Here is a 25938-nt window from a genome sequence, read left to right on the forward strand (position 1 = left end):
GCATCTGCATTCTCCAATCTTCCGCCATTTAAGAAATACTCTGCCTTTCTGTTTTTTCTACCAAAGTGGATACCTTCACATTTATCCATACTTTATTCCATCTGCCATGTTCTCGCCCACTCACTGAGCCTGTTGATATCCCCTTGAAGCCTCTTCACATCCTCTTCGCAACTGACACAGTCACCTAGCTTTGTATCATTAGCAAATTTGGAAATGTTACATTTAGTCCCCTCATCCAAATCATTGATATAGATTGTGAATAGCTGGGGCCCAAGCACCGATCCTTGCGGTACCCCACTAGTCACAGCTTGTCATCCTGAAAAAGACCCGTTTATCCCTACTCTTTGTTTTCTGTCTGTTAGCCAATTCTCAATCCATGCTAGTATATTACCCCCAATTCCATGTGCCCTAATTTTGTTCACCAACCTCTTGTGTGGGACCTTATCGAAGGCCTTCTGAAAATCCAGATACACCACATCTACCAGTTCTCCTTTGTCTACTCCACTAGTTACACCCTCAAAGAACTCCAATAGGTTTGTCAAACAGGATTTCCCTTTATTAAATCCATGTTGACTTTGCCCAATCTTACTATTAGTTTCTAAGTTCCCAGTTATTGCATCCTTTATAATAGATTCCAGCATTTTCCCAACTACGGATGTGAGGCTAACAGGTCTGTAGTTCCCCGTTTTCTCTCTCCCTCCTTTCTTAAATAGCGGGGTTACATTTGCTATCCTCCAATCTGCAGGAACCGTTCCAGAATGTATAGAATTTTGGAAGATGACAACCAATGCATCCACTATTCCAGTGGCCACCTCTTTCAAAACCCTTGGATGTAGGCCATCCAGTCCTTGGGATTTGTTGACTTTTAGTCCCATTAATTTTGCTAGTATTTTTTTTTACTAATAATAATTTCTTTAAGTTCCTCATTCTCGTCACACCCTTGGTTTTTTTGTATTTCTAGGAGGTTTTTTGTGTCTTCCTCTGTGAAGACAGAAACAAAGTATTTATTTAATTTCTCTGCCATTTCCTCATTCCCCATTATAAATTCTCTCGTCTCTGACTGTAAAGGACCTACATTTACCTTTGCCAGTCTTTTTCTTTTCACATACCTATAGAAGCTTTTACAATCCGTTTTTATATTTTTCGCTAGTTTGTGTTCATATTCCATTTTCCCTTTCTTTATCAATTTCTTGGTCCCCCTTTGCTGATTTCTAAAAAGATCCCAATCCTCAGGCTGACCGCTTTTTCTGGCAACTTTATAAGCTTCCTCCTTTGACTTAATACGACCTTTAATTTATTTTGTTAGCCCTGGTTGGATCACTTTTCCTTTTGGGTTTTTATGCCCTAGAGGAATGTATGTTTGTTGCAAATTATGCATTATTTCCTTGAATGTTAGCCATTGCATGTGGGAACTTGTCTTTTCAGGGTCTTCTTCAACAGAGAGGTAGATGTAAAACTGTGCCAACTACTGCAAGGACACCTGTGGCTACCATGCAGTGGAGTGCTGGCACAAGCAGGGATAGCATGGCTGCATCTCCTTGCTACATTTTTGCCCTATTTAGATGGTACTGTGGAGTGGCACAGAGGGTAGCATTCCCCACAAGGACCTCATGCAACATCACCTTAACCAATAGCCATCAAACAGGGGCTCAGGTGCTTGGCTGCTCCATCACTGGTCAGCAGACTCATGTCTGCACATTTCCCTTCATTTTTCCCTTGCACTTCTTAATCTCCTGTCCCTTTAGCCTTGGCCAAGATCAGTAATGAGTTGAGGCTCTACAATGGCTTTCAGAACTTTTATCCCCTTACAGTGAAACTCATGTTAAATTGGATGCATCCCTTTAAATTTAACTTACGTACAATTTCCCCTACAACTAATGTGCTTCCCAGACTTACCTGAATCTGCAGCTGGTGCTGTCAACATTTATGTTATTGAGTTTACACTGAAGAATTATGTGCTCTTAGCACCTGACCTTTCAGTGGGGGGTTTGACCTAGTTCTTAATGGTTTAGAGCTGACTGACAACTGTACATGAAAATCAACCCAGTCTCTCTGGGAACTGGGGATTTGGAGGGAATTGAATGTCTGCAAAACTTGAGGTAGTGGATTGGAAGGGATAAGGCGTTTGAACCTGGAGTGGCTAAAGTGTCTGTGAATCTTCAGGAATGGGAACATAGGAATAGGAGAAGGCCATTCAGACCCTCAAGCATGTTCTGCCATTCAATTAGATCATGGCTGATCTGTACCTCAACCCCATTTTTATCCACCTTGCTCCATATCCCTCCATACCCTTACCTAACAAAAATCTATTGCTCTCAATTGTCCCAGCAATCAAAATCTTATAGGGGAGCAGGTTGCAGATTTTCACTACCCTTAGTGTGAAAAAGAGCTTCCTGATTGCACTCCTAAATAGCCTAGCTCTAATATTAAGATTATACCTCCTTGTCCTGGATTCCCCAACCAGGGGAAACAGTTTCTCTCTATCTGCTCTATCAAATCCATTTATTATTTTAAACATCTCAATTAGATCACCCCTTAATCTTCTAAACTCAATGAAATACAAGTAAAGTTTATGCAACCTGTGCTCATAATTTAGACCTTTAAGCCCTGCTATCACTGATGAATCTGTGCTGTACCCCCACCAAGGCCAATATATAATTTCTGAGGTTCAGTGCCCAAAACGTAAAACATTAAGAAAATATTCCAATTTGTCTTTCTCAAATCCAAACCCACTTTCCCATGTTGAACTCCATCTCCCATAGTTTTGCTCACTCACTCTATGTCCCTTTGTAACTTCCTGCTCTTATCTACACAATTTACTGTGCCTCCTAACTTAGTGTCATCTGCAAACTTGGATATACAACTCACTATTTGTTCATCAAACATTGATAAATATGGTGAAAAGCTGAGGCCTCAGTACAGAACCCCACTTCTCACATCCCCCAATCACAGACGTTACCTTTATCCCTTCTCTGTCTCCTACCTGCCAACCAATTACCAACCCATGTCACAAGGTCACCTCCAATTCCATGCACTTTTATTTTTGCTAATAATCCCTTGTGTGGAACCTTATCAAATGCTTTGTGGAAGTCCATATAGACAACATCCATAGACACTCCCCTATCCATCATGTTAGTGACTTCCTCAAAAAATTTAACTAGGTTAGTCAGACATGACCATGATGACTATCTATGTTCAGCTCATATTGGTCCAAGTGCTTAGTCACTGTCTCTGATGATAGATTCCAGTAACTTCTCCACAGCTGATGTTAAACTGATGGGTCTGTAGTTACCTGGTTTCTCCCTCCCTCCTTTCTTAAATAATGGAGTGGCAATTACACTTTTCCAATGCCCAGCACTCCCTTCATTCTGCATTAAAGAACAGTGAAACCATGCAGCTTGTAATGTATGTACCTTTAAGGGGGGGAACTACTTTCTACAGCTCATGTATACTGTACTACCGGCAGTGACCACACCTGTATATAACGCTGAGTAGTAATCTGTTGTTTCAGTTGCAGTTTGAATCACGTTGAGTAAACACCTGTTGTACCGTTCTCTGCAGTCCTTTTCTTATTATTACACGGATGTAACAGTGGCGACGAGCAAGTTCGAACCTACCTGCAACTCTGCATCACCTCCCAGGGATTCGCTCCTGGAGAACAGTGGAAGAAGGTTGAGTCCAGAAGCACGGGCGTCGACCACGGGCAACCGCCCAGTCATCCAGCGGAGATTTGAGCATCGCAGGGGAGGCTGTTGAGAGCCAGCCTTGGCATTCCAGTCATGGTGGTCTAGTGAAACGGGCTGGCAACAGGTACGGCGCAGATCCTTCCCGGACAGCGACGGGCTAGAGCCCGACCGAGCGGCACAGAAAAAGGCTGAGCAGCGTCGACGGGGGAGAGAGAGAGGGCAGAGCACACAGGGCGCAGCCGGTGTTCAGGACCGAGCGGCGTCAACGGGGGAGAGAGGCGAGAGAGAGCAGAGCGCAGTCGGTGGTCAAGGGCCGAGCAGCGTCAACAGGGGAGAGAGGCGCGCAGGAAAACGCGAGGCGCTGCCATTGCCATGAGGACCGCAGAGAGCGGCATTGGCAACAGCGCAGGAGCAGTGCACGAAACCCACAGGGCGTCGCCATTTGCCACGAGGACCGCCGAGAGCGGCGTTGGCAGCAGCGCGGGAGACGGCATTTTAAGCCGCAGCAGGGAAGAAAGGAAAGCGCGGGAGACGCCATTTTAAGCCAGTCTAACCACACCCAAAAATGCCGAAGAGTGGCAGTATCACAGCGTTCGACAATGAAGTCGAAGATTGGACGACATATGTCGAACGCATAGAAGTATACTGCAAGGTGAATGAAGTGCCAGATGACAAGAAAGCGCTGGTATTGTTGAATTCAATGGGTGCAAAAACGTATGGCTTACTACGAAACCTAGTAACCCCAGAGAAGCCAGTAGAAAAGGATTTTGAAAAAATAGTGTCAATCCTACAGGACCACTTAAACCCCACACCGCTGCTGATAGCAGAAAGATTTAAGTTTCACAAAAGGAACCAGCATAAAGATGAAAGTAATGCTGAGTATTTAACGGAACTGTGCAAGCTATCGAAACACTGCCAGTTTGGAACGGGACTAGCAGATACTTTAAGGGACAAGTTTGTGTGTGGGCTTCAAAGTGAAGGAACCCAGAAACGGCTTCGATCAGAAAAGGATCTTACGCTGGACAAGGCTTTCAGCATTGCAGTATCACACGAAGCAACAGCACGGGGCGCTGCAGAGATACAATGGAGACCACAAGAATATGGCACAAATGAAATGTCATACGGAACAGTGAAGTGCTATCGCTGCGGCAGAACAACACACGACCATAATGATTGCTGGTTCAAGGACAAAGTGTGCAGACAGTGTGGAAAAGTAGGACACATAGCAAGAGTCTGCAGGTCAGGAAAGAAAACCAGCAGCAAGAAATCTCCACAGGAGAAGTACAAAAAGGTACATAAGGTGACGGAGAATAGTTCAGACGAACAGAAGGGTGATACAGACTCCGGAAGCAAGGAGCTGGGTTGTCTGAAACTACATAATGTGATCAAAACGGAGGATCACCAAACTATCTGGGTCACACTCAAGATAGCAGGAGTCCAAGTGAAAATGGAATCGGACACAGGATCAGCCCTAACAGTCATAAACCGAAGGGACTACAAGCGGCTATTCTCACATATACCCTTGAGAGATACAAAGATTGTCTTGAAGACGTACACGGGGCAAAAAGTCTACCCCAAAGGAAAAATAAGGGTGAACGTTATATATAACAGCAAGGAAACACCAAAAATGGACCTATATGTATTGCCAGATGGAGGACCACCACTACTAGGATGTGAATGGATCCGGAAGATACAGCTAGATTGGCATTCCATACAAGCACTGACTATAGATGCCAAAAAGGATGACGACGTCACACCTGGACGACTGTCAAAAATGCTAACTGACGCACAAGAAGTGTTCCAGCAGGGACTCGTAACACGAAAAGGCATAACAGCGACGATCAAAATAGAGGAAAATGGAAGCCCAAAGTTTTTTAAGGCCAGACCGATACCTTATGCGATCCTCCCAGCCGTCGAAGCAGAGCTGGAAGGTTTGGAACGTTCAGGAGTACTGTCCAAAGTGGACTGGAGCGAGTGGGCTACACCCATCGTTCCTGTAATGAAGAGGTCGTTGAGTAATACGCCTGGGGAACCAAAGAAGGTTCGCATCTGTGGGGACTTTAAGGTGACCGTGAACCCAATCCTTCACACTGTACAATATCCGCTTCCGCGGATTGAAGATATTTTCGCCTAGCTATCTGGAGGGAAACGCTTCACTAAGATTGATCTGGCCCAGGCGTACCTGCAAATGGAGGTAGAAGAAGCCTCGAAACAGTACCTCACGACCAACACTCATTAAGGTCTCTACCAATACAACTGGCTGGTGTTCGGGGTAGCATCAGCTCCGGCTATTTGGCAAAGGGCAATGGAACAAGTCCTGCAAGGGATTCCAGGGACCCAGTGTTATTTGGACGACATCCTGGTCACGGGCGAAAATGACAGTGATTACCTCGCCAACCTGGAGCAGGTGCTCACTAGATTGAAGGAATATGGGCTCCGAGCTAATCACCACAAATGCGAGTTTTTCCAGAAGCAGATCTCATATTGTGGCCACGTTATTGATAAAGAGGGGTTACATAAGTCCCCTGAAAAGATTGAGGCAGTAGTCAAGGCTCCAGCACCAGAAAATGTGTCACAACTGAGGCCGTTCCTCGGGCTGGTGAATTACTACCATAAGTTCTTGCCGAATTTGTCTACCGTACTGCACCCACTGAACACTCTACTGCAAACGGGGTTACCATGGAAGTGGAGTGATGAATGTAAACGAGCTTTCCAGAAGAGCAAAGCATTGATCACATCAAAAGTGGTGTTGGCTCATTTCAACCCAGCACTACCAATTCGGTTGGCGTGTGATGCATCACCCTATGGCATTGGAGCGGTGCTGTCGCACAAATTCCCGGACGGCTTGGAGAGGCCAGTAGCCTTTGCGTCTCGGTCACTAACCTCAGCCGAGCGTAACTACGCCCAGATTGACAGGGAGACCCTCAGCCTAGTGTGGGGAGTGAAAAAGTTCAATCACTATCTGCACAGGCAGAAGTTCACCTTGCTGACTGACCACCAACCACTTGTCTCCATCTTTAATCCAAAGAAGGGCGTTCCGGTGATGACTGCGCAACGGCTACAAAGATGGTCCCTTTTTCTAGGGGCGCACCAATATGAAATCGAGCATAAGGGCACGAAACAGCATGGAAACGCTGATGGGCTATCACGCCTGCCACTGCCTACTGCGGAGGAAGCACCAGCAGTGGATCGTGTCGAAATATTTCATTCGACTATAATTGAATGCTTGCCAGTAACTAACGCTGGTATAGAGAAGGAGACCCGAAGTGACCCGACACTGTCTCGGGTATATGATTTGACGGTGAAGGGATGGCCAGCACATGGCGACTCACTGTTGCCAGCATTCTCATCCAGAAGAGAACAGCTGTCAGTATGCCAAGGGACCTTGATGTGTGGCTCCCGAGTGGTAATTCCACCCAAGTTAAGGGAGAGAGTGCTCAATGAGCTTCACGAAGGTCATCTGGGAGGGATGAAAATGAAAAGCCTTGCTAGGGCTTATGTGTGGTGGCCGAGAATCGATCAGCAAATCGAGGACCTGAAAAGAGCTGCTCAGGATGCCAGAAGTTCCAAAATGCAGCACCACATGCCCCTCTACACCCATGGGAGTGGCCCTCATCTCCATGGCAACGGGTGCATATTGATTTTGCTGGTCCATTCATGGACTCAATGTTTTTAATAGCCGTGGATGCGCACTCGAAATGGCCTGAGGTCATCAAAATGTCCTCCACCACCACGGAGAAAACTATTGCAGTCCTACGGACCATTTTTGCCACGAACGGCTTGCCAGAACAGATTTGCTCTGATAACGGACCACAGTTTGTGTCCGAAGATTTTCAAAGATTTATGAAAAGGAATGGGGCAAGGCATTACACATCCGGCCCGTATCATCCAGCCACAAATGGATTGGCTGAGAGGTTCGTACAAACCTCTAAAAAAGCAGTTGTGGCGTACCGATCACAGAACGGACACAATCCGCTTTCCGGTCCGTAGACTATAAATCAGGCGTCATCCCTTTAAGAAGGATCACACCTTTAAGAAACTCGGTCTGCATATAGTTAAGCCCAGAGCGGGGGAGGAGTAGTGGAAGCTGTGCACTGAGGAAAGGCAGTTGTACTTTGTGTGCTCTCTGACTCCATTTTGTGTTCAGCATGCAGCCTCAACAATTAAACCTTTTCTGTTGAACCTCTCCGAGTGCAGTATTTTTTGCTAGTAGTACGTAGACTCCTACATTGGTGATCCCAACGCTCAGGACGACTCCTAAGCATAACCATGGCTGACACAAACGCAGTTTCTGTGAAGCTGCCGGAGTTCTGGGAGAACCTGGCCGCCGCCTGGTTCCTTCAAGCCGAATCGCAATTCCGACTCCGCGGCATCACCGCCGACGCAACGATGTACGACGACCTCCTCGCCTTCCTGGGCAGCTCCACAATCACGAAAGTCTGGACAACACTACAAAACCCTCCGGAGGAAGGCAAGTACGCACATCTCAAGGCCGCATTCATTAAACCTCCTCGACCTCCCGGGCCTCGGTGACTCCACGCCGTCAGACTTGCTCTCACACATGCTTGCTCTGACCGACGAGAAACCGCCCGGCTCCCTCTTCCGCACGCTCTTTATCCGCCAACTACCTCCCAGCATCCGCCCGGCGATCGTGGCGCCCAGCCTCACGGACCTCGAGGCCCTGGCCGATGAAGCCGATAAGCTCCTGTCCGCCAGCTCCAACCACGCCTTCACCCCCGATCTGGCCTCCGCAGCGTCGGCGCCCAGCCCACCCTCTATCGCGCGGCCACACAGCTCGGCCACAAGGCCCCCCAGGCCCCCATGTCCCCCAAGCCCTCTGACCCAGGGCTACTGCTACTTCCATAGCCGGTTCGGCGCATGGGCACGCCGCTGCAGCCATCCCTGCATGTTTCCAACCGCCCCCACACCAGCCTACACGATGGCTGTGGGGCAAGCAGGTGCGCTGCTGTACGTTACGGACAGCGTCTCCGGACGCCGTTTCCTATGCGACACGGGCGCGCAGCGCAGCATCATCCCCGCGTCTGCCCTCGAGATCCAGTGAGGTGGCCACAGCCCTGCGCTGGCTGCCGCCAATGGCACCGACATCCGGACGTACGGCACCCGCACCGTCACCATCGACCTCGCAGGCCGCCGCTGCCACTGGGAGTTTATCACTGCCAAGGTGCTCTCCCCGCTCCTCGGTGCGGATTTCCTGTGCGCCCACGGCCTGTTGGTCGACATGCCTCGGCGCCGCCTCGTGGACATGAACACCATGTCATCTGTCCCGGGCGCCATGGCCCCCCCCAACCCGCCGAAATGGCGTGGCAGTGCCGCACCCACTCAATGGACGACTACTCAGCACTCCTGGCTGAGTTCCCAGCCCTTACCAACCTGACCTTCTCCGCGAAGGTTGCTAAACACGGGGTAGAACACTTCATCCCCACCACAGGCCCAGCGGTGTATGCCCACGCCCGCAGGCTGGACCCGGCCAAGCTGGAGATCGCGCGGGCCGAGTTCGCCACAATGGAACAGCTCGGCATCATCCGCCGCTTCAACAGCCCCTGGGCCTCCCCACTCCACATCGTCACTAAACCCGACGGGAGATGGCGCCCCTGCGGGGACTACCGGAGCCTAAACGACGCCACCACGCCGGATCGGTACCCCATACCGCACATTCAGGACTTCTCGGCTAGACTGGCCGGCCGCTCAGTCTTCTCCAAAGTCGACCTGGTGCGCGGTTACCATCAGGTGCCAGTCCACCCCACGGACGTTCCCAAGATGGCCATAATCACCCCTTTTGGGTTATTCGAGTTTCTCCGAATGCCCTTTGGCCTCAAAAACGCGGCCCAGGCCTTCCAGCGGCTCATGGACTCAGCCCTCCGGGACCTGAAGTTCCTCTTTGTCTACCTGGATGACATCCTGGTAGCCAGTTCCTCCAAGCAGGAACACATCGAGCACCTCCGCACCCTGTTCCGGCGGCTCAGTGAGCACGGGCTCATCATCAGCCCAGCCAAGTGCCAATTCGGCCTCAGCAGGATCGAATTCCTCGGCCACCACATCACGCAGGACGGAGCCATTGTCCTGCCCGCCAAGGTGCAAGCCGTCCAGCAGTTCCCCCGGCCTACCACCATCAAAGGCCTCCAGGAGTTCTTGGGGATGATCAACTTTTACAACCGCTTCATTCCTGGAGCGGCCTCCCTCATGTGGCCCCTATACGAAGCCCTTCGGGGTAAGAAAGACAGAATGGCGATCGAGTGGTCGGCGGACATGTTGACCGCTTTTGACTCGACCAAAAAGGCGCTCGCCGATGCCACCATGCTCGCTCACCCACAGCCCAACGCCAGGGTGGCCCTCACCACGGACGCCTCCGACCACGCGGTCGGTGCCATGTACGAACAGTGGGTCGACGGGGCCTGGCAACCGCTGGCCTTTTTCAGCCGCCAACTGCGCCCCCCGGAAGCCAAATACAGCGCCTTTGACCGTGAGCTCCTCGCACTGTACCTGGCTGTCTGCCATTTTAGATTTCTTCTGAAGGGCCGCCCCTTCACCGCGTTTGTCGACCACAAACCCCTGACATTCGCGATGGCAAAATCTGCGGACCCGTGGTCAGCCAGGCAACAACGCCAGCTCGCCGCGGTGTCCGAATTCACCACGGAGATCCGGCATGTCTCCGGCCGAGACAACGTGGTGGCCGACTGCCTATCCCGCCCCGCCGTCCACGGCGCCCACCTGGCAGTGGACTATGCTCAACTGGCAGCGGAGCAACGCACCGACCCCGATCTGCTCTCCGCGCCCACAACCCTCCCAGGGCTGTGACTGACCGACGTCGCCTGCGGCCCGTCCGCCATCACAGTCAAATGCGACACCTCCTTGGCGCAACCCCGCCCCGTAGTCCCGGCGTCCTGGCAAAAACGGGTGTTCGACATCGTCCACGGCCTCTCACACCCCGGCACCCGCGCGTCCATTAGACTGGTGGCCAACCAATTTGTCTGCTGCGGCCTGCGCAAAGATGTGTGCGCCTGGGCCAGCTCCTGCATAGCTTGCCAGCGTGCCAAAATCCACCAGCACGTCAAAGCCCCACTCGAGGAGTTCACCGTGCCAGAAAGGAGGTTCGACCACGTCCACATCGACCTCGTCGGCCCCCTGCCGCCATCACAAGGTCACACGCACCTGCTGACAATCGTGGACCGTACCACCCGTTGGTCTGAGGCCATTCCACTGACGTCCACCACCACCGCCGACATTGCGAGGGCGTTCATCGGTACCTGGGTCGCTTGGTTCGGCGTCCCCTCCGACATGACGTCGGATAGAAGCCCGCAGTTCACCTCTGATCTGTGGGCCGCCATCGCCCGAAACCTCGGGGTGGCCGTTCACTGCACCACGGCTTACCACCCCCAAGCCAACGGACTGTGCGAGCGATTCCACAGGTCCATGAAGGCGTCCCTCCGTGCCAGCCTCGAGGACGAGGCTTGGATCGACCGCCTCCCGTGGGTGCTACTCGGCCTACGCTCCACGGTCAAGGAAGACCTGCAAGCCTCGGCGGCGGAAGTCGTGTACGGCCAGCCGCTGCGCGTACCCGGAGAGTTCCTGCCCACCACCACGACCCCCTGGTCGGCTGACCAGCAACGCCGCGCTTTCACCAACCGAGCACAACAGTTCGCTCCGGTACCCACCGGCCAGCACGGCGAACCAGCAACCCGCGTACCACCTAGCCTGCACATGGCCAAATTTGTTTTCGTGCGCCATGACGCCCACCGAGGACCTCTATGGCCCCCATACGATGGACCCTACAAGGTACTCCACACGGGGAACAAGTTCTTCCTCCTCGAAGTGGGCGGCAGAACTGACAAGGTGTCGGTCGACCGGCTCAAGCTGGCGCACCTAGAGCCTGACGAACCCGTTCAAGTGGGCCAACCCCCACCGCGGGGCAGACCGCCTAAGAGCCCGACGCGTCCGACCGCCCTGCTCCCGACACCAACCGCCAAGAGCCGTTCCGGCCGTGCCATCAAGCCACCACGCTGGTTTGTACACTCCCTACTAGCGGATTCTGGGGGGAGCTGTGTGGCGTACCGATCACAGAACGGACACAATCCGCTTTCCGGTCCGTAGACTATAAATCAGGCGTCATGCCTTTAAGAAGGATCACACCTTTAAGAAGCTCGGTCTGCATATAGTTAAGCCCAGAGCGGGGAGGAGTAGTGGAAGCTGTGCACTGAGGAAAGGCAGTTGTACTTTGTGTGGTCTCTGACTCCATTTTGTGTTCAGCATGCAGCCTCAACAATTAAACCTTTTCTGTTGAACCTCTCCGAGTGCAGTATTTTTTGCTAGGAGTACGTAGACTCCTACACAGTAAAGGCCATGTGCGATGACGACATTCCACTGCAGCATAAGGTGGACAATTTCCTGTTAGCCTACAGAAATGCGACACATGCAGTCACCAACCAGGCCCCGGCCATGATGTTCTTTAACCGAAGGTTGGGATCTCGTCTGGATTTGCTCAGACCAAATGTACGAAGAGATGTTGAGAGTAAGCAATTCCAGCACATCAATGAGAAGCCGACAAGGAGCTTCAATGTAGGGCAACCAGTCTTGGCCCGCGACTACTGAACAGAGAAATGGCAACCAGGAACGATATGCACACGGCAGGGGCCACTAATGTACACAGTGGACGTTGGGGAGAGCATCGTGAGACGCCATGCTGACCAGATCCTAGAGTCACAGGAACGAGTCAACCCCATGCCTCGCCCATACGTACCTGGTGATGAACCCGACGTACAGGTAGCATCTACCCCAGAAACAGTAGCATCGGAAGCTGATGAACCAACCGACGACAGGGGGCCAGAATCGCCTCTGCACCAAGAGCAAGACACTCGGGAAAGGCGCTATCCAGAAATGATCAGGAAGCCTCCCCAAAGATTGAATTTATAAATAGACTATTTTCAGCTAATGTTGCATGTTAAAAGTGTTAATTGTAATTAGTTTGATATTTAATTGTTAAATGAGTGTTATGGTACTGTTACTCTAAAAGGGGAGGAATTGTAATGTATGTACCTTTAAGGGGGGAACTACTTTCTACAGCTCATGTATACTGTAGTACCAGCAGTGACCACACCTGTATATAATGCTGAGTAGTAATCTGTTGTTTCAGTTGCAGTTTGAACCACGTTGAGTAAACACCTGTTGTACCGTTCTCTGCAGTCCTTTTCTTATTATTACACGGACGTAACACAGCCGACCTCTATATTACTGTTATTCTGCCAATGCAGAATAACTAGTTGCAATGAAAAGAGACCAAACACCAAACTCCCAAAAGGTGATGAATTTATTTACAAACAGAAGATTGAACTAAAGCCTTTTACAAAGAATTACATAGAATTTACAGCGCAGAAACAGGCAATTTGGTCCAATTGCTCTGTGCCATTGTTTATGCTCCACCCAAGCCTCCTCCCACCCTATTTCATCTAACCGTACCAGCATATACAGGTAGACTACCCTTTATCCGAACTTCCGAAAACCGAAACCCTCTAAAAACCGAAGGTTTTTTCGGTCAGCGTAAGTCGTGCGCACGACATGACCAGAGTGGCGCACGACTTACGCTGAGCAGAGGGTCAGCGTAAGTCGTGCGCACGACCTCCTGCGGACCCCCCCGCGGACCCCCGCCGACCCCCCCGCCGACCCCGACCCCCGCTGACCCCCCCGCGGACCCCCCGCGGACCCCCGCGGACCCCGACCCCCGCCGACCCCCCCGCGGACCCCCGCCGACCCCGACCCCCGCCGACTTACGCTGAGCAGAGGGTCAGCGTAAGTCGTCCGCATGACCCCCCGCCGACCCCCCCGCGGAACCACCTGACTCTCTTCCAAAGGCTCGAAAGCAACGAGAGCTCTGAGCCCGCGGCGGTGCCGGCCCCTGTTCCGACCGAGCACGACGACCTGTTGGTGGAAATGCGGAACTTCATTGCATTGCAGGCTAGCAGCGACGGACAAGCCACGACTGCGGACCCCCCCGCGGACCCCCGCGGACGCTGCCCCCCCGACCCTGACCCCGGCCGACCCCCCCGCGGACCCCCGCCGACCCCGACCCCCGCCGACCCCCCCGCGGACCCCCGCGGACCCCGACCCCCGCCGACCCCCCCGCGGACCTCCGCCGACCCCGACCCCCGCCGACCCCCCCGCGGACCCCCGCCGACCCCCCCGCGGACCCCTGCCGACCCACCTTCCGAAATCCGAAATTTTCCGAAAACCGAAACACGGCTGGTCCCGAGGTTTTCGGATAAAGGATAGTCTACCTGTGCTTCTATTCCTTTCTCCCTCATGTACTTAGCTAGCTTCCCCTTACATGCATCTAAGCTATCACCTCAACTACAAGTGAAAACATCTTCTCTATATTTACCCAATCAAATTTTAAAGACCTCTATTAGGTCACCCCTCAGCATTCTTCACTCTACCACCCCACAACGTGTTCCCCAGAGGCTTCAGTTGAGCTGATGGAAGGCTGCTGTGGCAAAGATGATTGTGGTCAGTGATGTCTGGGTGCTTGAGCCTCTGAGGGCCCAGCTGCTGACAGCAGGGCTTGGTCTGCTGCCTGGGGAGTCTGGCCCAGCTGGCTTTCTGGCACCATGGTTGGTGTTGGTCGAGGGGATGGTGAGGAAGCAGATGAGCTGATATCCTGAGAGAGGGCAACACGTGCCGCTCACTCTGCGCCACTGTCACTCCCATGGGGCTGGGGCTCATCACTTCCACCTATCTGCAAGAGAGCAGCCTGCAGAAGATCAGCAAGGCCTAGAAAGCCCCTATTCAACTGTTCCATCGATCAGTCCAGGGTGGACGTCTGCCTCTCCGAGGTGAAGCACAGATTTGAACCCAGAGTCTGTGTGGCAGCCGTTTGAGCTTTCACCAAAGCTGCAAAGGCTGTGAACATGGACTCCTGTAAGTGGCTGGCTGCAGCATCCCTGGAGGTGGCCACACTCTCCAAGGTAAATTGCAGAGTGTTAATCCCTGGGAGATGACACCAAGGGAGGAATTTTCTGGGGTGGGTTTTTTGACAGTGGGTTGGGACCCTGCTGTCAACCCGCCACCACGGGCTTTTACCAAATGTCGGGTCTGTCAGCGCTGAGCAGACCCGACACGCAGCGGCAGGGGAGCTAATTCAGGTCATTATGACCTTGTTAACAGAGGATTAACAACAATTTTCAGCTCACCTTTAGAATTTACCAGCTCACCCACGGGGTCCATACTGCTCGGGCCACGTCTGTTAAGCTGGGCAGGAGTTGAATGGCCATGGAATCATCTCATTACTTGACAGCTTGAAATGTGCTATAAAAGCTCCCATCTCACAGCTGTTCACTTTCCAAGCTCAGAAGCTGTTGCTTACTGCATTTGAAAGACAGATTGAGCTTTATGCAGGTTGCAAGTGTTTGGAGCAAACTCTCTATCCAGTGTCATCTCATTGGAACAACCTCTCTCACCATTGACAGATCGCTTCTGTCATCTCAAGTTCACCTGCCATCTATTCCATCAGCATGGGTACGGTTTATACTCTCCCACCTTGGTCCTCAGAATCTGACCACGATCAGCCCCAACACCAGCAGCACCAGGCACACCAGCAGCACCAACAACCACACCAACCTTCTCCGCAATCACCTAATGCTGCACAGGACAGATGGCATCAGCACCCGACCACATTTCTGCCTGAGATGCCAGGGATGGCCTCACTATGGCCAGATTTATTTCACTTGACACTGCACACCTTGGCTGCCACATGATGCGCCAGGTTGGCACCACACACCATAAAGCAGCCCTACAATGCCCAAGCCATTCCTTTAACACTCATCAGCATTAAAAAAAAAAAAAAATTATTCATTGATAGGATGTGGGCGTCGCTGGCTAGGCCTGCATTTAGTGCCCATCCCTAATTGCCCTTGAGAAGATGGTGGTGAGCTGCCTTCTTGAACCGCTGCAGTCCATATGGTGTAGGTACACCCACAATGCTGTTAGGAAGGGAGTTCCAGGATTTTGGCCCAGCGACAGTGAAGGAACGGCGATACAGGTCCAAGTCAGGATGGTGTGTGGCTTGGAGGGGAACTTGTAGCTGGTGATGTTCCCATGCGTCTGCAGGGTGTATCGTTATGTCTCACCATTCACTACAACTCACTAAGCCACTTCCAAAGGTGCACACAAATCTGTCCAAGAACGGAAAGTGTTGAAAATAAAGATTTCAATGTTTGAAAGCACTTTAACAGAAACTTCACATGAACATTGGCTAAAACACACAAGTGCCTACCCTTGCGTGTTGTTAGTTGGTATGATTGGACTAGGATGAGGGTGAGTGTGAGGGCTGGCTAGTGAGATGGGGAAGTGATAATGGGGGAAGTGATAATGCAGATAGAGAGGGATGGGTGGAGGTGCAAGCTAAGTTGATGTGAGTAAGGATGTGCAGGAGTAGGTTAGGGAAGACAGAGTGATGGGGATGTGATGAGTGGCACAGCAGGATGAGGTTGATTGTGGCTTTGCAGTAACGTCTCGTGATCTACTGGGATCATGGAAAGGTTTGTGCCACTGCAGCCTGGTGCTCCTGACGACATCCCTGCTTGTGCCTTCCTGTGCAATGTGCAACCAGAGTGCGTTGATCTCCTGGGAAGGTCACTTCCGCCCATTGGAAGGGAAAAGAACCCCCCTGTGTGCTGTGACTCCCTCCATAAGCATATGGAGGGAGTCATGGGAGAATCTGGGTGCAGGCGTGCACCTCTGTGCAGTGCTTATCAGTGTTTGCAGCACTTCAATGATGTAGAACACTGACAGCACAAATGTCAAAGTAAATTTGGGCATGGTCCCTTTAAGGAAGCTGGCTGATGACGCATCATCAAATGACATCATCAGACCTGCTTCGTTCAATTGGCTGGGAAACGCGCTGGGCGGGCTTAACAAGCCCAATCAGGGGAAAGCCATGTCGGAGACCGGGATGGAGCCAGCAGCGAGGCCGCGACCCGCCACCGATCTCGCCCGCCACAGACCCACCCAGGTAGGGGAAATCGCGGCCTAGGAGTTAAAATACCCCGGGCCTGTTCTCTGCAGGGTATTAAACTCTGCTCGTTACTGACCTGCCCAAAACCCATCCGGAGTTAAAATCATGGCCCTTCTTTCCTTCTTCACTGATCTATTCAGAACTTGTGCACAATCAACGTATGGACACCGCGACATATGATGTGTATCAAATCATAGAATATATTATTAATATGGTACATTTGGCCTGTACAGCTGTCTGCACACCTCAGACCTATGCCTTTGAAAGCCTCCCTCCCAATTAATAGAACAAGTCTGATTTCATTTGCAGTTAATGTTTTCTCCTGGGAGGCTCCACCACCTGCTGCAGTCCTTGCCCTCCTGTTATGTACCACTTTTGTCTTTAACAAAAGCAGTATGGATTAAAGCGGAATGAATTGGCAGTTTGAAATTCAGACATTTCTCAATGCCAGTGAGAATGATTACTTTAAATCTCTGTCTCTGAATTTTATATAAAGATATGTGTATATAGTTATGTCGACATGTTGGGAACCATTCTAATTCTATCAACATAAGCGGTTTGTTGAGATGAACAGACATAATATATAAATATAAAAATAAAGTCACTGTCACAGAATTTCTGAGTTTTAAATTTCTGTATATTTAATTGAATTTCCTTAACTTATTTATTTAAAAAGTAATTTAAGAGTAGACTGTTTCAAATGCGACACTTGTTCTTTTCAGCTTATCAAAATACTTAGCTGCTTCTTCCATTTCTTTCAATGGCTCTGATTGAGAAATAAATATCTGCAATCTTTCACATGCTGAATGCTTCTTCTCACATCACACGCCGAATAGTGGATCCTTCCTCATTGTCTTCAAGTTCCTCGGCTTTTTGGATGTCGTGTTGACCTTTCTTTTTTGAGGCGACTATACCTGCATCTGTCAATGGCACAGTGCACTGCTTATTTGCATCTGAGTTAACAACAAGAGTTAGGAACTCTTTCTTTTGCAAGCCAAGAGCTTCATACGGAACCTGATCATTGGCATCTTCTTCAGCTCTATCCGCTGTGAATCCACCGAAGTCATCATCGTGTGGGTCATAGAAAAAAAAATACGCATAAAATGATTTTGAATTGTGTCTTGTTTAACCAATATCCAGACATTTTTAAATTGTGCATCGTCCCCAGTAGGTTTTCCATAAACTCTTTCTTGGCGTCAATGGCTGCTAACTTTTTATAGAAACATAGAAAGAAATAGGAGCAGGAGTAGGCCATTCGGCCCTTACAGCCTACTCCGCCATTCAATATGATCATAGCTGATCCTCTATCCCAATACCATATCCCCGCTCTCTCCCCATACCCCTTGATGCCTTTGTGTCTAGAAATCTCTCTTCTTCTTAAATATATTCAGTGACTTGGCCTCCACAGCCTTCTGTGGTAGAGAATTCCACAGGTTCACCACCCTCTGAGTGAAGACATTTCTCCTCATCTCAGTCCTAAATGTCCTACCCCATATCCTGAGACTGTGACCCCTCGTTCTAGACCCCCCAGCCAGGGGAAACATCCTCCCTGCATCCAGTCTGTCTAACCCTGTCAGAATTTTATACATTTCAATGAGATCCCCGCTCATTCTTCTAAACTCTAGTGAATACAGGCCGAGGCAACCCAATCCCTCCTCATATGACAGTCCTGCCATCCCAGGAATCAGTCTGGTGAACCGTCACTGCACGCCCTCTATGACAAGTATATCCTTTCTTAGATAAGGAGACCAAAACTGCACACAGTACTCCAGGTGTGGTCTCACCAAGGCCCTGTACAACTGTAGTAAGACATCCTTGCTCCTGTACTCAAATCCTCTTGAAATGAAGGCCAACATACCATTTGCCTTCCTAACTGTTTGCTGCACCTGCATGTTTGCTTTCAGTGACTGGTGTACAAGGACACCCAGGTCCCTTTTTAACATCAGTATTTCCCAATCTATCACCAGTTAAATAATACTCTACCTTTCTGTTTTTCATACCGCAGTGGATAACTTCACATTTATCCACGTTATACTGCATCTGCCATGTATTGCCCACTCACTCAACTTGTCTAAATCACCTTGAAGCCTCTTTGCATCCTCCTCACAATTCACAATCCCACCTAGTTTCATGTCGTCAGCAAACTTGGAAATATTACATTTGGTTCCCTCATCCAAATCATTGATATGTATTGTGAATAGCTGGGGCCCAAGCACTGATCCCTGCGGTACCCCACTAGTCACCGCCTGCCACCCCGAAAAAGACCCATTTATTCCTATTCTCTGTTTCCTGTCTGTTAACCAATGTTCAATCCATGCCAGTACATTACCCCCAATCCCATGTGCTTTAATTTTGCACACTAACCTCTTATGTGAGACTTTATCAAAGGCCTTCTGAAAATCCAAATACACCACAGCCACTGGTTCTCCCTTATCTATTCTATCAGTTACATCCTCAAAAAACTCCAGTAGGTTTGTCAAACACGATTTCCCTTTCATAAATCCATGTTGACTTTGCCTAATCCCGTTGATATTTTCTAAGTGTCCTGTTATCACATCCTTTATAATAGACTCTAGCATTTTCCCCACTAAAGCTAACTGGTCTGTAGTTCCCTGTTTTCTCTCTCCCTCCTTTTTGAAATAGTGGGGTTACATTTACCACCCTCCAATCTGCAGAAACTGTTCCATAATCTATAGAATTTTGGAAGATGGCAACCAATGCACCCACTATTTCCATGGCTACCTCTTATAGTACTCTGGGATGCAGATTATCAGGCCCTGGGGATTTATCAGCTTTCAGTCCCATTAATTTCTCCAGCACTATTTTTTTTACTAATATTAATTTTCTTTAATTCCTCCTTCTCACTAGACCCTTAGTTCCCTAGCATTTCTGGGAAGTTATTTATTACGCGCTAATAGTTTTTGGCCGTGGCAGTTGAATAATCCTTGATCCGTTTGCTGGATTAAGGACATGGTATTTGGAGGAAGAAAAACAAACTTAATGGCTCGTATATCATTGACATGAGGGTGGATAGAGCAGTTATCGACTGATAACACTATTTTCCCCATCAAGTATTGTAATCTCTCAACTGAGTTTTTGGATCCATCTTGTAAACATCTACCAGACTCATAATCGACTGGTAGATGTTTCAAGTTTTTAAAGCCTTGCTGGTTTTTTGACGTTCCTATTGAAAGCAGTTGTAGCTTATCTTTTTAGTCACATTAGCAGTGACAAGAATTGAAACATGGTCTTTGTATAGTATACCATCGGTACACGATTGTCTCTTAATGCAGCAGATTTTCTCGTACCATAAGCGCATTTAAAGAACAAGGCTGTCTCGTCCGTGTTATAAATATGGCCCAAATTGTAGTCTTGCATAATTTCCTGGAGAGGAGCCTTCCACTTGTTGGGGCGAGACAAGGCGGTCAATTTTACCCTCACTGCAAATTTTGTGTGCACCATGCTTTGAAGCGACTAAACCACCCGTTGCCAGAGGTGAAATTTTCCACGTCTAGCCTTGTCCTTCTCAGTAAACACGTCACGATCGATTGTGATGTTGGGATTTTGGGCAAGTTTTTCATTAAACCACGTGGCTAAAACATAGAAACATAGGAACCTTAGGAACAGGAGTAGGCCATTTAACCGCTTGAGCCTGTTCCGCCATTCAATTAAATCATTAAAATAAGAATGCTGATTTGCACCTCAACTCCATTTACCCACCTTTGCTCCATATCCCTTCATAAAATCTATCAATCTCAGTCTTGAAAGCTTTAATTGATCCAGCATCCACAGCCTTTTGGGGGAGAGAGTTCCAGATTTCTACTACCCTTTGTGTGGAAAAAGTCCTTCTTGATATCACTCCTGAATAGCCTGGCTTGAATTTTAATATTATGTCCCCTTGTTCTTGATTCCCCCACTAGAGGAAACAGTTTCTCTGTATCTACCATATCGAATCCATTTATCATTTTAAACACCTTAATTAGATCACCCCTCAACCTCCTAAACTCAAAGGAATACAAGCAAAGTTGACATTAATGGTAATAACAGAAGGCTTGTAATGCTGTTGTCAAATTAGGTGTGGCAGAGTTTATGTCTACACATACTGTAAGTATTTGTTATTAATGTGCAGAGATGGGACTGGGGCATCACTTTTTCTCAAATTAAGTGTGATTTTGACATAAACGCTCAGTGGAGACACACATATATAGATATATATATCTGAGTGTGTGGAGATGTGTGTGTGAATATATATGGCAATCCCATTTTATTTCTGGCGCCATGGCACAATAAAGTGAGGAGCGGCAATCTTAGTGAGAACAGATTGGGAAATCACAAGCCGCAGGGCTTGCGGTTTCCTGATCAGCGCTCCCTGAAAGGGCAGCTCCAAGGCCAACTAGGCCAAGTCAGCTCTTCTTTCTTATCAAAAGAAGATAAGAAACCCCCACCCCACTCCTCCCCCTGCCCCCTCCCCCATCTACCTGTGAACAGTGGTAGAAAATGGATGGACTTCTTGGCTGACTTTGCTATTTGGCTGGTAAAATGGAAGATATATAGGCCTCCATGGAGGAGTCCTGTAATCCGGAATATTTAAAATTGAATTGTGTTAAACATTAACAGGAAAAATTCTTTCTGTTCCTATTCATTGCATCTGATCCATGAAATTCCTTTCCCTTTAAGATATTAGTACAATCTTTCACTCCCTGAAAAATAAAAGAGAAAGCAGAGCTGGCCTGAAAGTGGCACGGTAAGAAGCAATTACATGAGTCATTGATTCGGAACAGTGATTGCTGAAAAACACCAAAAGTGCCACTAAAACCCCCCACATTCTTCAGACAAAAAAAACAATGGGCCAGATATTCCAATCCCTATGAGTGTGTACGCACTGTGTACACACCCGTAGGGACATCGGAAATGCCGGTTTTAGGCATGCCAAGCACATGCGCTGAAAACCAGCATTTCCGATCTGTCAAGAATGCTCTTGATGGATTGGACGCCTGCCCTAGAGAAGGGCCTCTATGGGTGGATAGTTCCGCTTTCTGGAGAACCTCCGCCCGCAGGAAACCCTTAGAAATCTTACACCTGGTAAAAGCATAAGATTTGAAAAAAAGTAAAAAAAAAAAAAAAAATTTTCACTCATTTAGCATTTAAAAATACTCTTAAAAAAGTTAAGTTTATTTTTAGCCTTGTAAAAAACTTTAATTATTTTTTTCAAAAAATTACATTTTAGTTTAAAATATTTAATTTATTGTAATTTCAACTAATTTAAAAAATGTGATTTCTTAAAAATTTTATTTAATGTTTTAAAGTGTTTTTGGAGTGATCTCCAATCATATATTTGACAGGCCTATCTGTCAAGTGTATGAAGGGAGATTCCCTTCTTTGATTGGCTCCCCATGGCCCACGTGATCCCAGGGATGCTGTGAACTGCATGCATCCCTGGGATACATGGGCCCTGCACATTTCGAGTCAGAGAGGCCCAGGAGCGGAAGTGTCCGGAGCCTCGGGAGCCCTCAGGTAAGTCCGTAGGTTTTTTCCAGATCAGAGGCCTCCACATGCAGGAAGCCTCCGATCGGAAAATATGGCCCATTATGTCAAAAAAGTCACAGCATTTGCCTGACCTGTGCAAAATCCCCATAATTATTGAGATGTTATCTGTAGTCTTACTGTCACTCTTCCTAAATGAGTGTGGTCAGGATCTGTCAGCAGATCTTGTTGTACGAGGCCCCTTGGGTCTGAGCGATCATAATATGATCGAATTCTTCATTAAGATGGAGAATGAAGTAGTTGACTCAGAGACTAGGGTCCTCAATTTAAATAAAGGAAACTACGATGGTCTGAGGAGCGAGTTGGGTAGGATTGATTGGGGAATGGCACTCAAAGGGTTGACGGTGGATAGGCAATGGCAAACATTCAAAGACCGAATGGATGGGCTACAGAATTTGTTCATCCCAGTTTGGCATAAAAATAAAACAAAAAAGGTGACTCAACCGCAGCTAACAAGGGAAATTAGGGATAGCATAAGATCCAAGGAGACGACATATAAATTGGCCAGAAAAAGCAATAATCCTGAGGATTGGGAGCAGTTTAGGATTCAACAAAGGAGGACAAAGGGATTAATTAAGAAAGGGAAAATAGAATATGAGAGTAAGCTTGCAGGGAACATAAAAACTGACTGTAAAAGCTTTTATAGAGATGTGAAGAGAAAAAGATTGGTGAAGTCAAGCGTAGGTCCCTTACAGTCAGAATCAGGGGAATTTATAATGGGAAACAAAGAAATGGCAGACCAACTAAATTCATACTTTGGTTCTGTCTTCACAAAGGAGGACACAAATAACCTCCCAGAGATGCCGGGGAACATAGGGCCTGATGAAAGGGTGGAACTGAAAGAAATCAATATTTGTAGGGAAATGGTGTTAGGAAAATTGATAGGACTGAAGGCCGATAAATCCCCAGGGCCTGATAATCTACATCCCAGGGTACTTAAGGAAGTGGCCCTAGAAATAGTAGATGCATTGCTGGTCATCTTCCAGAACTCAATAGACTCTGGAACAGTACCCATGGATTGGAGGGTAGCTAATGTTACCCCACTATTCAAAAAAAGTGGTAGAGAAAAAGCGGGGAATTATAGACCGGTAAGCCTGACATCGGTAGTGGGGAAAATGCTAGAATCAATTATAAAAGATGTAATAGCAGAGCACTTGGTAAGCAGTGACAGGATCGGACAAAGTCAACATGGATTTACAAAAGGTAAATCATGCTTGACTAATCTACTGGAATTTTTTGAGGATGTAACTGGTAAAATAGATAAGGGAGAACCAGTGGATGTGGTGTATTTGGACTTTCAGAAGGCTTTCGATAAGGTCCCACATAAGAGGTTAGCGTGCAAAATTAAGGCACATGGGATTGGGGGCAAGGTATTGACTTGGATAGAGAACTGGTTGGCGGACAGAAAGCAAAGAGTTGGAATAAACGGGTCATTTTCCGAGTGGCAGGCAGTGACTAGTGGGGTACCGCAAGGATCGGTCCTAGGACCCCAGCTGTTCACAATATATATTAATGATCTGGACGAGGGAATTGGATGTAATATCTCCAAATTTGCAGACGACACAAAGCTGGGTGGGAGGGTAAGCTGTGAGGAGGATGTCGTGAAACTCCAGTACGATTTGGACAGATTGGGTGATTGGGCAGAAACATGGCAAATGCACTATAATGTGGATAAATGTGAGGTTATCCACTTTGGTGGCAAAAACAGGAAGGCAGATTGTTATTTGAATGGCAATAGATTGGGAGAAGGGGAAGTGCAAAGAGACCTGGGTGTTCTTGTGCACCAGTCGCTGAAGGTAAGCATGCAGGTGCAGCAGGCGGTTAAGAAGGCAAATGGTATGTTGGCCTTCGTAGCAAGAGGGTTCGAGTACAGGAACAAGGATGTCTTGCTACAGTTGTACAGGGCCTTGGTGAGACCACACCTTGAGTATTGTGTGCAGTTTTGGTCGCCTTACCTGAGGAAGGACGTTCTTGCCATGGAAGGAGTGCAGTGAAGATTCACCAGGCTGATACCTGGGATGGCAGGAATGACGTATGAGGAGAGATTGTGTCGATTGGGCTTATACTCACTGGAGTTTAGAAGATTGAGAGGGGATCTCATCGAAACCTATAAAATTCTGTCAGGCCTGGACAGACTAGATGCAGGAAGGATGTTTATGATGGCCGGGGAGTCCAGAACCAGGGGTCATAGTCTAAGGATAAGGGGTAAGCCATTTAGGACTGAAATGAGGAGGAATTTCTTCACCCAGAGAGTGGTGAACCTGTGGAATTCTCTGCCACAGAGGGCGGTGGAGGCCAGTTCATTAAATATATTCAAAAAAGAGTTGGATATATTTCTTAAGGCTAAAGGGATCAAGGGATATGGGGAGAAGGCAGGGACAGGGTACTGAATTTGGATGATCAGCCATGATCTCATTGAATGGCGGAGCAGGCTCGAAGGGCCGAATGGTCTACTCCTGCTCCTATCTTCTATGTTTCTATGTTTCTAGAACACGCGTACTAACAAAGGAGGAATTTGGCTGGCTGAAGCCTACCCTGAAACCTAAAGTAAACGTGAAGTAGGTAAAATTTGCTATTCATGAGAGCTAGTACATGCGTTAAATATGCTTTACAGTGTAGTGTTTTTGTGTGTTAACACTAAAAGTGCAATCGCTATCTTTTGCTAACTGGATTCGTGCAAAATTACTCTGAGTTGACTGAAAGTGCATATTGTATTAATATTCAAGAAGATGGTGACGACCACACTCTCAAGAGCAACTAAAGATGGGCAATAAATGCTGGCCTTGCCAGCAATGCCCATATCCCAACAATTAATTAAAAAAAGAAAAAATTGCTTTTATATAGCGCCTTTCATGACCTCAGGACATCCCAAAACCAATTGATGTAACAAAAGAGTCTCACACATCAAGGAACTTTAAAGTAAGCTTTAAGCAACTTATAATTAAACTATACACAAGAGCGGTCTTCACCATGCCTCTAGGTGAAGCCCTTTTACCATACTGAGCAGTTCAGTATTTATACTAGTCCAAAGACAGGAAGTGACGTATGCACAGGAAGTGATGTATGCACAGAGTTCACAGTTCACAGTTCACAGGAAGTGATGTGCACATAACTTCCCGGAAGTTATTATTATTATCACATTCTTCCCTCCTGCGAGATTAGAAGGCTGTGGTCTTCCTTTTATTCCGCAGCCGCCAAACGAGGAAGAGTCGCACCCGTTTGGGTTCCCGTCGTAGAGGGTCGCTGGTCCGCTTACATGCTGTTGGCCATTGGTCAGAGTCTGTGTGGCCTGGGTTACCCTGTGAAGGGTCGGGGAGATCATGGCTTCGTGTACGAGTCCCAATAGGTGCAGAATCGGTCTGTCTCTGTTCAGAGGGAGGTGCAGAGCTGGTCTGTGGCAGATCAGTACTTTGGTGCGTGGTACTGGGAGGGTCGCAACTTTGAGTACGGGGTTCTACCGGCACCAAGCTAGTTGGTGTCAGATCAGGATCCTGGAGAGGGGTACCCGGTAGGTTCCAAGAGGCTCCTGGTAAAATACCATCACTCGATGTCCCACTAGGTCCTGGTGGGCAGGGAGCCAGATCCCGTAATGATACGGTAGATTCTCGGCCGTCGGGATATCGTATGTATGCATAGGTGGGGTTGGCATCGGTTAGTTCGACCTCGTCTACGAGAGGGTCATTTTTA

At 48.5% G+C, this 25938-nt stretch overlaps 1 long non-coding RNA gene across 1 annotated transcript in view; it reads left to right on the plus strand.

The window, feature by feature from the left end:
- Positions 1-25938, plus strand: part of LOC147117693 (uncharacterized) — a 76715-nt gene that overhangs the window by 38246 nt on the left and 12531 nt on the right. The gene's annotated exons all lie outside the window — the stretch shown is intronic.

Source organism: Somniosus microcephalus, chromosome 5 (genome assembly GCF_052327205.1).
Source record: "Somniosus microcephalus isolate GS21.2 chromosome 5, FLI_Smic_1.0, whole genome shotgun sequence".
In the NCBI taxonomy this organism is placed as follows: Eukaryota; Metazoa; Chordata; class Chondrichthyes; order Squaliformes; family Somniosidae; genus Somniosus; species Somniosus microcephalus.